The sequence below is a fragment of the Lissotriton helveticus genome, chromosome 8, assembly GCF_964261635.1.
Source record: "Lissotriton helveticus chromosome 8, aLisHel1.1, whole genome shotgun sequence".
Taxonomy (NCBI): Eukaryota; Metazoa; Chordata; class Amphibia; order Caudata; family Salamandridae; genus Lissotriton; species Lissotriton helveticus.
In genome coordinates, this window is record NC_136069.1 from 901,187,504 (window position 1) to 901,201,041 (window position 13,538).

The 13,538-nt window shown below is 45.7% G+C and overlaps 1 pseudogene; it reads left to right on the top strand.

The window, feature by feature from the left end:
* Positions 1 to 2,350: 2,350 nt before the first annotated feature.
* Positions 2,351 to 3,193, top strand: LOC144771810 (small ribosomal subunit protein uS5 pseudogene; annotated as a pseudogene).
* Positions 3,194 to 13,538: the final 10,345 nt, after the last annotated feature.

Genomic DNA, 13,538 nt, shown 5'->3' on the forward strand with positions numbered 1-13,538 from the left:
AAGAGCCATGGTTACCTACCTTATCTTCAGAAGACTACTCAGGAGTTGACTGTTATGCATCATATCCCTGTGTATATGAGCATTTCTTTGTACTATATATGTGTAGCAACATATGTGTATTGCTTTGCATAAAAGTGTATAATAATTATGTTTATAAATATATAAATATTCGTTAGTTCTGCTTAACAAATGTACATATTACTTATGGTTATATTACCCTGTTTAAATTATGTATATAACACACTACATAAATAGGTACATTTTGGCATACCTCTTTATCTACAATTGCTTCACTACTGAATTAAAATAAATGTATTAAAAAACTATAAACAATTATTTAAAAAAAGTAATTAGCTTAAAGCAAAGCAACACTTGAAGGTCTGATTTTATTAAACACAACTTACATCTACATATAGTACCTTCCTAATACATATATACATTCCATGTACTTATGTATCTTTATATTTATTACTTTACCTCTAATTCAGCATCTCCAATGCACTACCCTAAATCTCACCCCATACCCGTCTCAAAATATCCTCTACCTACACTCTTTGACTCATTCCAAACCTCATTCTACTAGGCTCTCCAATGCACTACCCCATTTTCACTCCATACTACCCACAATATTTCCTCTACCTCCACTCTCTTACTCACCCCAAACCTCATTCTACTACTATGATCCTCAAATTAACCCTTTCTAGACTCTCCTCTCCTCTACCCCTCCTTGCATCATCTCAGACCTCTTTTACTATTCAAATCTCCCCAAAAAGCTTTCTATAATCCTCTGTCTTCCCTCTCCACTTTCCCTTTACTCATCCCAATCCTTCTACTACTGCCATAAACTGCAAAAAACACTTTCTAGACCCTTCCCTTTTCTATCCCTCCACTATCCTTTTCAATCCAGCTAACAGAGTCAAATGCCCACCGCTCACATTAATTTCATATTTCCCGATACTGATTCCTCACTAATCCTGTTTGGGTTCTGAAATAGCATGCTACCCACCAAAAAGTTTCGACACCTCATCGGGGGTAGCAAGCGCTATATAAATACAAACCCTTCCTTTTCAATCCCTCCACTATCCTTTTTCAATCAAAATAACAAACTCATATGTCCACCCCTCAAATTAATTACATATCTGCCTATACTAATTCACCACTAATCCTCTCTGGGTTCCGAAGTAGCACGCTACTCGTTGAAAAGCGATTCCACGCCTTGTCAGGGGTAGTAAGCGCTATATAAATGGAATTACAGTTGCACATACAGAAACAGAGAAAACAGGAGCTCAAATATGCGTTATGTACAAGGCTTTCATACACATCCTCACAGAACCACTCACATCAGTAAGTCAGTCAATAAAACGTTATTCAATATTTTATTACGATTAAAAAGTATAATCATAAAAGTAAGCATACAGATACATACATCATTTTACTAAAAAGCTGAAAACGCCATAGTGTAATAAGGTGCGTAATAACATGAAAAAGTTAAAAAGGCAACAAATTGTGAAATTTCATAGCAAATTTTAAAACGCAGCTCACTGCAAAACAAACATCATTCCCCTTTAGTGCCAGCAAAAATCACAGAGCTGGCCTACATTGAACAAAGTTATATCTTTTAAGCAAAGGAATGAAAAAGTGTTTAAATGTATACAATACAATGTGCAGAAAGATACAAGGTGCAGAAGAATCTGGGGGCAGATTTATCATCACCATCATTTGCGATTCCCAAATGGCGATTTTTTAGAAATCGCTATTTGAGAATTGCAAATTGGGATGTATGTAGAAATTCGCTATTTTTTAGCGATTTCTTAAAATTCCTTAATTGCAATTAGCAAATTGCTAATCGCAATTAAGGAATGATTTCCCATTCATTTCTATGGGCCAGGAGGCCCATAGGAAGGAATGGGAATTTATTCTCAATTTGCAATTCGCAATGTGCTAATCGCAAATTGAGAATTATTTCAAGGGTGCAAGGCTGTCTTAAGGACACCCTGCTGCACCCCGGAAATTTACATGTGTGCACATATGGCGCACACACATGCCCTTTACAAATGCCAAAAAGTGAATTTTTAAAAGAATTCGCAAATTACCACCAACTACAAGTTGGTGGTAATTTGCGATATCAAAATAAATGTTTCTTACATAGCATTTAAGGAATCGCAATTTGCGATTCCTTAAATGCTTTCGCAAAATTAAGGAATCGCAAAATTTGCGATTCCTTAATTTTTGCATCATACATACCATTTTGAGAATTTTTAGTTGCAAATGCTGCTTTTTTGCAAATTGCAGCGTTTGCGACAAAAAAATCCCTTGATTATTATTTGGTGATCTTATTAAAGATCACCAAATGGTGGACAACGTCCGTGAAAATAGGGGAGGCTTCTGAGGCGGCTTTGACGGCAGGGGCCACGGCCGTGGAAGAGGGCGGGGCCGTGGACGAGGCCGAGGGGCCCGCGGGAAGGCAGATGAAAAAGAGTGGGTGCCGGTGACCAAACTAGGTCGGCTGGTCAAGGACATGAAGATCAAGTCTTTGGAGGAGATTTATCTTTTTTCGCTTCCAATCAAGGAGTCCGAGATCATTGACTTCTTCCTGGCCTCTTCTCTGAAGGATGAGGTTCTGAAGATCATGCCGGTCCAGAAGCAGACCAGAGCTGGTCAGCGTACCAGGTTCAAGGTTTTTGTTGCCATCGGAGACTACAATGGCCATGTTGGGTTGGGTGTGAAGTGCTCCAAGGAGGTCGCTACTGCTATTCGTGGAGCTATCATTCTTGCCAAGTTGTCTATTGTACCTGTGCGACGAGGTTACTGGGGTAATAAGATTGGCAAACCCCATACAGTGCCTTGTAAGGTGACTGGACGCTGTGGTTCTGTTCTTGTGCGTCTGATTCCTGCACCCCGCGGTACTGGCCTTGTGTCTGCGCCGGTCCCCAAGAAGCTGCTGATGATGGCAGGTATCGATGACTGTTACACCTCAGCTAGGGGCTGCACAGCCACACTAGGCAACTTTGCAAAGGCCACCTTTGATGCTATCTCAAAGACCTACAGCTACTTGACCCCAGATCTCTGGAAGGAGGCAGTCTTTACCAAGTCTCCATACCAGGAATACACTGATCACTTGGCCAAGACGCACACCAGAGTGTCTGTGCAGAACCCCCAAGCAGCAGCTGTTCCTGGCGCAACCCCCACATAACATGTTCTGCTGTAAAATAAAGTAGTTGGAACTGTTAAAAAAAAAAAAATTCCCTTGATACATCTGCCCCTAGGTCAAACGACCCACGCAAGGGCAAATGTGTATTTTAAAATTATCATTCTGACCCAATAATGAGCAAATTAGAGAACGAATAATACCTGTCCGAAAACGGATAAGAAGTGACCTGTCCCAATACCCAAACACCATCAGTAAATAGGGTTCAATTCCTGGGGATGTCTGAATGGTAACATAAGTCCTAACAGAGGGTTTAAGCAGTTCATCTTCCCTTTCCATAAGTGCTTTGTTCAGGACCAATATCTTAATATTATGTCTGTCCAATTTACGATCTGTCAACAGATCAGATCTTCCCAAGATCTCGAGAGCTTCCTTAACATAAGACAGCTAAGGGATTTTAAGACACTCCTTACAGCTTAGGCAGTCCACCGTAATGGTTTGATCAAAGGTGGCTGGAGGATTGGACCATACAGAAGGCCAGAGTGATAATAGAGCGAGTTTATTAAAATATTAAATATGCAGAAGATCAAGCTCCTCGTGACAAAAAATGTGGAACAGGAGAAGGAAATCCCAAAAGGCAACAAAGACAATGACTTACAGCAGTTTTTAATGACATACGAACACGAGGGGTGGTTACAGACACAATGGTGGAATTCTACTGAAGTTTTGCCATAACTTGGAAAGGATCAATGCCGGCCAATTGCTTTGCTCAAAACAGACAAGAACATTTTTACCTCCATGTCAGTTTTGTGACTGCACACGATTTGGGCCAGATCAATGTCCCCAAACGAGCTACTTTCATATGGGATCACACCAGAAGGGATAATATCAGGTTTGCGGTCTCTTTGATGACGTGCGCTGGCCTTCCTTTCAGTTGACGCAAAGAAGGCCTTCAACAAGGATAACTGGCAGTATATAACCAATATCCTAAGTAAGACTCCTCTGCCCCTGCTTGTAATGATTTATACTAGCAACCTTTAAAAAACTGATCACATGAATAAAAGTGAACAGCAATTACTCACCCCAGGTCCCCACCACAAGGGGCACTAGGCAGGGCTTCCCCTTGTCCCTCTAAATCTTTGCACTTGCGACAGAGTCTTTCATCCAAAATATAGAGAACAAGCCAGCTATTAAAGGGATTTGTGTGTGGGCACAAGGGTTTAAATTAGCGGTGTACGCATATGATACATTACTGTTTCTCACAGAGCCAGAGACCTCTATTCCTGCATTGGAAGATGAATTAGCACTCTTTGAGGAGGCTCTGGCTTCTGTATAAATTACACAAAATCCTGTGACATGGGCATAGCGACCAATGTCGAGAGAACATTCAAACACTTCTAATCCAATACATCTTTGCATTGACTCAGGCTGCCATAAAGTATTTCGGCATCAACCTGCCATAAAACATGCCGACCTTACTGTGAATTCTACACAAAGACCATTATTACTAGGGCAAACTTGAAATCTCGTGGCTGGGATGGCTAACATCTAAAAAATTAACTTCCTACCTCCGCTTCTGCATGCATCTCGGACCCCCAATTTTACTTTCCCAAAATCCATCCTTCAACAGATCCAAAATAAACTACTTTCATTTGTTTGGACGACTCAATCTCCAATGGTCGCTGGATTACTCTGTGTAAGCGGACAGTGGAGGCAGGGTCAGCCTTTCCAGGCATACAGACTTATGTGTAGGTTGCCCAGCTCCACCCTGCCCTTGACTACAACTGTAATTCTGGTGGTAAGGGCTGAGTACAGCTGGATTAGCACTTCTCCAGGATACCATCATCCTCTGGTTCCCCGTAGAGTTCTCTCAGGGAGACAACAACTAATTCCCACTACAAAGATCTTAGTAGATTGCTTGCACTACATATAATAAATATTAATTCCACATGTGTAAAAAGGGAATTCATCACCATTAAGGGTGTCTAAGCTCTTGGGGCCACTGGGGAGATTAAGTGAGTTATTGCCCAGAGTCACATGATGCTGAGCTGAGATGCCGCCGGGGTTGGAACCGTGTGCCCAGGCTCCAGAGTCAGCCGCTGGCCACTGCACCACACCTCTCCCATTACATTTAATCACACGCAAGAAGGGTTCATCCAAGTATCCTTCCTTCTGGTCTCAGCTCCCAGTGCATGATTACTATGCCCTGGTCGCTAGCGCTGAAATAGTTATATTGCTGCTGTCACTTTTAGAATCTAGTTTCTTTTAAAATCGCGCCGTGTTTTAAAAACATTAATTGCACTTTAGGATATATTTGTTGGGCTTCTCAGACTTAACCCTCAGTACTTGTTTTTTTACCCTGCTGCCTCCTCTGCTTGTGCCCCGGTCCACCGCGGGTATTCCCGTTTGCGTGGAGGGCGTGTTCGGCAAACAGCTGGTCCCTGCTCCCATTGGCTGGATTCTGTCAGGTGGGATGCCACACTCAGGATCAGCCTTATTTAAACGGGATGTTTTTCTCCGCGCGCAGAGGTTGCGCACAGCCTACTTGCGCCGAAGTTGCACCAAAGTTAAGCCCGTCTACGCCCGTCCGGGCTGAGGTCGCGCCAGGGGCCAGGCGGGCTGGACCACGTTTTCCCACTCAGGCAGACTGTGAATTGTACACCTATGCCGCTCTTCTCTCTGTTAGACTTCCTTTTAGGCCCTGTCATCACACCATTTCTCCAGATAAGCTTCTACATATGCAGTGCTGTAAGGGGGCTTCAAGATCTACACGGCCCCGGCACCCCAACCGTAATCAGGCTCTGCATGGGCGCGCAAGACCGGTAGTAAACCCTTTAAAGGAGGCAGGACTGCTTATAAACGCTAGGGGCCAGATGTAGGTAACACATTTTTACCGACTCTAAAATACCGATTTTTACCGAATCGGTATTTAAGTAAAGTGAAACGAGATGTAGGTCAAAATCCGGTAAAAAATACCGAATCGGTAAAAATCGGTAACCCATTCACGGTATTCACCGAATCGGTATTTACCGATACGGCAAATACCGAGTCGGTAAGTCACATGCAATCCTATGGGCCCGGATGCCCATAGGAATGCATTGAAACTACCGACTCGGTATTTACCGAGTCGGTAAATACCGATTCGGTAAATACCGAGTCGGGGATACAAATATCAGGCAGTTGAAGTATCAACCAATCATGTGTCTCCATCCCGCCCCTCAGCCAACCAACAGAGCAATAGACCAATCCTGTGCATCGACCCCACCCCACAACCAGGAAGTGGCCACACCCCTGCAGGTGCAGTGTAACTGATCACACAGGAGAGCAGACACACAGAGACAGCCAGTTGTGAAGCAGATCCCTGCAGGTAAACCAAATGGAGCAACAAGACTCACAGAGGAATGGACCTGAGAGGAAGAGGAAGATGAAGTTTAGCACTGGAGAACTGCAGGTGCTGGTGGAGGAGGTAGTGAAGCACTACCCAAGAATATTTGGAAAACATTCCCTGCAGGTACCAGAGGCTGTGAAGAGGAGCACCTGGCTGGGGATCCAGACTAAAATCAATGCCATTGGAGTCACCAACAGGGAAGTGGACGACCTAAAAAAAACGATGGTACGATCTAAGGATCGTCACTAAGAAGAAACTGGCTGCAAGAAGGAAGGAGTCCAATTTAACAGGTGGTGGGAAGAACAAGGCACCTCCACTCACAGACCTTGAAGAGCTAGTGGAGTCCACACTGGAGCCAGATTGCGTCCTGGGGATTTGTGATGCAGACAGCTCAGCCCGAGCTGCAGCTAAGAAAGGTAAGGGACATGTCCATCATCCCACACCCCTGCCTGTGTACCTCCCCCAATGTGTCTATGTAATTAGGAAATCCAGTCCTGACTTTAGTACTCACCTGCAATGCATTATAGGAGTGGTAGTCATTAGAATACCCATATGTACAGTCACCATTAAATTTCGTCAGGCATGCCACACAATACAAGCAGACACATGGGAGGAGCAGAAAATAGTGATGTGAAAGTGTAATTTAATATTGATGAACAAGGTGAAAGCACCACTAAGATACTGTCCATGTCTGTCCACAGGAGAGACATCACGCAAGTCACAGCAGGTGAGGGAGAAGACACATCCCCAAAAGGATAGCACTGAGGAAGAAGGCAGGGATGCTGGGCCCAGCAGTGCAAGACCCACAGCACCATGCGCAAAAGCAGCATACATACCAGAGGCAGATGACACCATGCAACTGGAAGCATCTCCTGTGCTCATAGGCTCACCACTACCTGCGGAAATACAGTCACACACACCAGCTGACTCCGAGGTGTCTGAAATCCTCAGGCCTGTGAGGCATGAGGGACCCCCTCATAGGATCCTACAAACATCCTCGGATGAGGAAGGGGAAGATGATGAGGCAATGCAGTCTATGGCAGGGAATGCACCAGGGCACACATCCACTTCTGTCAGGCCATCTGAAGGAACAAGACGTTGCAGGGTCCGGGAGTCATGCGGCAGTGGCCGTGATGAGAGTGTGTTCCAAGGCCTCGAGACCACAATGGTGAAGGTCCAGCGCCTGCAGGCAAGAGGGATAAGTGCAGTACACAGGCAGATGCGAATTATGAACAGCAACTTCACAGACTTTAACAATGGAATCACATCAATGGCAGACAGCATGAGGGAAATGGCAGAGGGAGTCAGGGACATGTCTCAGTCTGTGATGACACTGTGTGAGGAACTGCGAGAGGACCGTGCACAAAGGCGCAGGGAGAGCCATCGCACACATCATGAGACAAGGGGAATGCGCCAACTAGCAACTGCGACTTCACTCATGTGTCGCCGTTCAGTTGCAATGCAGGAGGGCCTGGTGCACTGCTGTACTGATCTATCCCGGGGGATGGGGAGAGTCACTACAGCACTTGAAGTGCTGCTGACTAACCAGTCAGCCACCACAGGACTAGAAGCTGTTGGGGACACAGATACCCCTAGTAGCAGGAGCAGCACCCCAGCCCCTGAAGTAAGGAGGAGCAGCAGACGCCAGAGTGCCGGCGCAGGCACAGCAGACTCTGAACCAAATCAACATCAGGCAGCACGCCTGGGTGTTCTTGGACGCAAGCAGTGAGTCAGACTTTTGCTCATGGACATGTGAGGGTGACGTAACCCCCGTCCACACAGTAGTGCTGGGCACACTAGTATGTGTATTGTGTGTCTCATGTCATTTCGACGTAGTGCTAAATTAAACTACGTGCTTTGAAATACAATACGTGCTTTGTCTCTATACTTACTCAGAAGTAGTTGTGTGTGATTTCTGCCCGTCTTTGTCTACCGTCTGTGGGTGTTGGTCCTCCTGCTGGGTTGGCTGATGGTAGTGCTTGCTCATCATCATGGTCTTCATAGTCCTCCAATTCCACCTCTGTGCCCCTCTTAGTAGCGAGGTTGTGCAACATCGCACACGTAGCAATAATCTTACAGCACGTTACAGGTGAGTACTGGCGTGCCCCCCCCCACTTTTGTGGAGGCAGCGGAACCGGCTCTTCAGGAGGCCAAAGGTGCGCTCAATGATGTTGCGGGTGGATTTATGTGCCACATTGTAACGTCTCTGGCTGGGGGTTGTTGGGTTGAGGTAGGGTGTCAGGACGAAGGAACGGAGTGCATATGCACTATCCCCTAAAGTGAAAGATAAAATATACATTACTCAGATGCACACATTGACATACGTCTGCTTCATCTATCAAGGGAGTGTCACCCATTTCTTTACCTAGCAGGTATCCTTCCCCGAATTCACCCGCTGTCAGGCGGGTATAGATCCCACTGTTCTGGAAGATAAATGAATCGTGGGTACTTCCTGGGTATCTGGCCACTATGTCTGTGATGAAGAACTTGGCATCACAGATTGCTTGAACATTAATCGTGTGTGTTGACTTCCTGTTCCTGTATATGTGCTCTGTGGCAGCAGGGGGGCAAATGGGGATGTGGGTCCCATCAATGCAGCCAATCACGTGTGGGAAGTTTGCCATGAGGTAAAAGTCAGTCTTGGTCCTGAGCAAGTCCGCATCAGTGTCTGGGAAGGGGATGTACTGATCCATTCTTTGCATCATGGCATCCAGGAACTTTTTGAAAAAACGCAACAGGCAGCTCTGGGACACCCCACCTGCCGCTGCAACTATACTCTGGTAGCTCCCTGATGCTACAGAGCACCTGGACATGGGGTGGGATGGCATGGGCCCTTGGTCTTGGGTGGTCCAGGAGTGGATGCAGGTCCCTGATCAGGTCCATGATGGTATCAGGGTGCAGTCTGTATCTCTGCAGTATCTCTGGCTCTGTCAATTGGAAGAGTGTAATCCTTTGCCTATATACCTGTTCATCCCTTCTCCATTCCCTCTCACCTGCTGCCTGTAGCCTTAGCCGTCTTGCTATGACGTAAAATGCCGCCATTCTGTTGCATTTTGGGGTCCTTTTTTATAGGCTGCACCTGATTACCACCTGCTTGCAATCCATGTTAATTACCGACATTTAATTACCAAATTTTGGAGCAAATCGGTATTTTAAGGCTCTCTTACATCTCGATTGCGTGGTATTTTCCATTTCGTAAATTCCGACTCGGCAATTTTACCGAGTCGGAACTTTTACCGACTCGGTATCTTTACTGAGCCGGTAATCTACCGATTCGGTATTTTTACCGGTTTTCGGCGACCTACATCTCATTTTCCGAATACCGGGCGGTAACGGCCGAAAACACCGATTTTCGGCCGTTACCGACCGGTATTGGGCGACCTACATCTGGCCCTAGGTCATTGGTCCGAAATAATGTGGCTTTTAACGACTTAATCTCGCAAAGGAAACCCCCGCGGGTTTTTATAACCGAAACCTGGGGGTCGGACTCTTCAGGCACTGATCTGGTGGAGGCGGTCCCTGAGGGCTATACCTTCACAAGGATGGACAGGATGGGTCGCAGGGGCGGTGGGCTAGGGATTTTATTTCGTGACGTTTTTTTGTCTGTCGTACTGAGCCTCTTTCCTCTATTTCTGACAACTTTGAGGCTATGTACTTTTCTATAAGCTTTGCTCCTTCAGCCTCCTTCTCAGGCATTCTTGGCTGTGGACCTCCCGGCCCCAGATCTACTTTTTCTCAAAATATTCTCCAACTCCTAGAGCCTTTCATTGACAAGCCCAATTTAAGCATCTTGGGCGACTTTAACGTCCATCTGGAAGCTGCAGATCCTAAAGATACGATGCTCCTAGTGGAAGGGCTAGACGCATGCGGCTTGGCTCAAATGGTTGCCGGCCCTACACATTCCGCCAGCCATACGCTGGAGGGCATCTTCTCTAATGATGCCAGACTTACGACTGGAACTCCTATTCCGTTGTCTTGGTCCGATCATTGGGCAGTGCCTTTCTATCTTAATACTAATCCTAGGCCACCCAATCAAACCAAGAGCAATACATGTGAGGTCAGAAGGAACTACAGAGAGATCAATGATGGTACCCTTGCACCTTTTATGAATACCTTCAGCTCTCTCTCACTGTCAGATCCCAATACAGCAGCAATAGGCTTGTCTAATACCTTATCCAATGCAATAGACACCCTAGCTCCGGCAAAATCGCACTACTCAGCCCGGAAAAGTCCCTCGCGACCCTGGTACTCCGACCGTCTTAGGCTTTTATGCCAGAAGTGTAGAAAACAAGAGAGGTTCTGGCACGCCCATCCGGACTCCGAGGGAAGAGCCCTACATCTATTACTGTTGAGGGACTATAGGAAGGCTATAGTTGCGGAAAAAAGGAATTATTTTACTAACCTTACTGCCTCCCTAAAATTATCTAGAGATCTGTTCAAAATAGTTGATTAATTATCTGCACCGAAAGCAGCTGACCCTACCATCGAGTCGCAAGAGCTCTGTAATAATATAGCTAGCTTCTTTCACTCAATGATTGCCGATATTCACAGCTCTCTCGAAGCTCGTAATTTGGAGTTGGATGCTAATTCTGCACCTCCTTCCCTATTGCTTCCCCCCCTTCAGGTTGAGCCAGCCAAAGTCCATTCCAAACCATGTCTTTCCGGTTTTCCACTTCTGACTATGGAAGATCTCAACCGTCTTCTTGACAACACCAAGTCATGTTCGCCCTTGGACCCCTGTCCTCTGAAAACTCTAAAATTGTGCAGAGAAGTTGTTCTCCCACCCTTACTAGAGGTTATGAACATGGCTATTAGGGAGGGGACTTTTCCTCTATCTTGGAAAACGGCTGTTGTCAAACCCCTACTCAAAAAGGCATCCCTTGACCCGAGAGTCTTGAAAAACTATCGCCCTATCTCTCTGCTTACAGCCCCTGCAAAGATACTTGAGGCTCACCTCAATCGCAATCTCTCCACCTTCATTGAGAGCTCCAATCTCTTTGACATCTCCCAACACGGGTTCCGTGCTGCACACAGCACTGAGTCCGCTCTCACGGTTGTGATTAACAACATCCGCTCTGAGGTTGATAGGGGACACTCTACTCTGCTGGTGTTAATAGATCTCACAGCAGCTTTTGACACCTTGTCCCCGTCAATCCTGATCTCCAGGCTTGAAGGGATTGAGGTAGAGGGCACCGCTCTCAGTTTACTCTCTTCTTTTTTACACCATAGAGAGCAGAGAGTCAAGATGGGCAACCTCCTCTCTTCCTCTCAGGCAGTGCGATGTGGGGTACCAAGGGCTCCTCGTTGAGTCCTCTCCTATTCAACATCTATGTTACCCCACATGCTAAGGTGGTGAGATCTTTCGGATTTGAGGTGCTATCATACGCCGACGATACCCAGATTATGATTTCCATCACTCAGTCGGCAAGTGTCTCAGTCCTCAATTTCAGAGCATGTATGGAGGCAGTCTCTCAGTGGATGGTTCGAAATTTCTTAAAGCTAAACGGGGAAAAGACGGAGGTCATGATTTTCGGAGGAAATCATGATCTGTGGTCTGAGGATTGGTGGCCGGCCTCCCTGGGAGACTGCCCCCATCCTACCCTCTCCGCCAGCAACCTTGGAGTACTGATCAACCTGGCCCTATCCTTCGACCCTCAGGTCAACAGGACGGTGTCAACGTGCTTTGCCATCATAAAAACTCTCAGGAAGATTGCCCCGTATCTGTCTCCTGCAGCTCGGAGACAAGTAACAGTTGCCTTGGTCTCATCAAGGCTCGAATATTGTAATGCCCTTTATAGAGGCATTAACAAGAGATCCATCCATCGTCTGCAGTTGGCGCAGAATGCTGCCGCTGATAGAGCGCGCAGGTCACCTAACCAACATTTTTACCATATACGTATCGGGCCCATATATTTCAATTCACCATAGATATTAATCAGGTGACCTTACACTCTACTACCAGTATCCCTTGTTCCTTCCTATTTATTCCTACTGTACCCGACTTACCAATCCACCGTTACGGGTACCTATGATCACAATGGATCAGGGAGCTAGTTGTAAAAGAAAGGCAGACACCAAAAATACCTTTTTATGTTTGCACTCATAAAATAATCACAGACTCGGAAAGTTTAAAACCGTTATCTAGTTTTGATCAAGTTCAGTAAGCATGAGGTTTACAGCAATTAAACTATCAATAACCAAAATTACCAAGAGCACATATCCATAGAGGAAATAAATCAAACCCACCATTTATGACTCCTCAAGGAAGGTAAAAACAGGGAATAAACTAATATAGGTTTCAAGGTTTAGACTCAGTATGTTGTCTAAAGGACGGGAAAAATAAGGAACATACTAGAATTTCACAGTGAAATATTTCCCCATGAAGAGGAACTATAGGTAAAGTAAGAATGGACCATACTAATAAAACGGTGCAATTACTTGAATCGACTAAAGGATGGGTAAGGAAAAGGAACATCTATATATTGTATGAGTAGTACTTAAAACAGTGCTTATAGGATGGGGTAAAATTGGAACATGCTAGTATAACAACTACAATGTAGGACTTTAACATTTGTCAGCAACGGGAGGGTAAGAAAAGGACAATATGCAAGTACGATTTTATTTAAAGCAAAAATTGGAGAATGCAAAAATAGATGGGTTCCCTCAGACTTATATTTACCTAGAACGGTGTGAAGACCAACCCTGGCCACAGGTCAGTTAAGGACAGGAGGAACCCCAAGGAAGAACAGTCGCCAGTAGGCCAGCATGTGCAGAATGGATACCCCAGGACAGGACAGGAAAACCAGATCAGGATCAGGACAGGACCACCAAGGTAAGACCAGCACCCGCAGTTCGGAAGCACCGCCTGCGCTCCACCCTCTCCGCGGCTATCAGTCAGAACCCCGATTGGGTTATCGCATTCCCCAGCAAAGTGCTCCGCCAGCACTTAAGGTTTCTAAAAACCCCGCTAGAGTCTGTGGAAATTACGGACAGAGTGCTCCG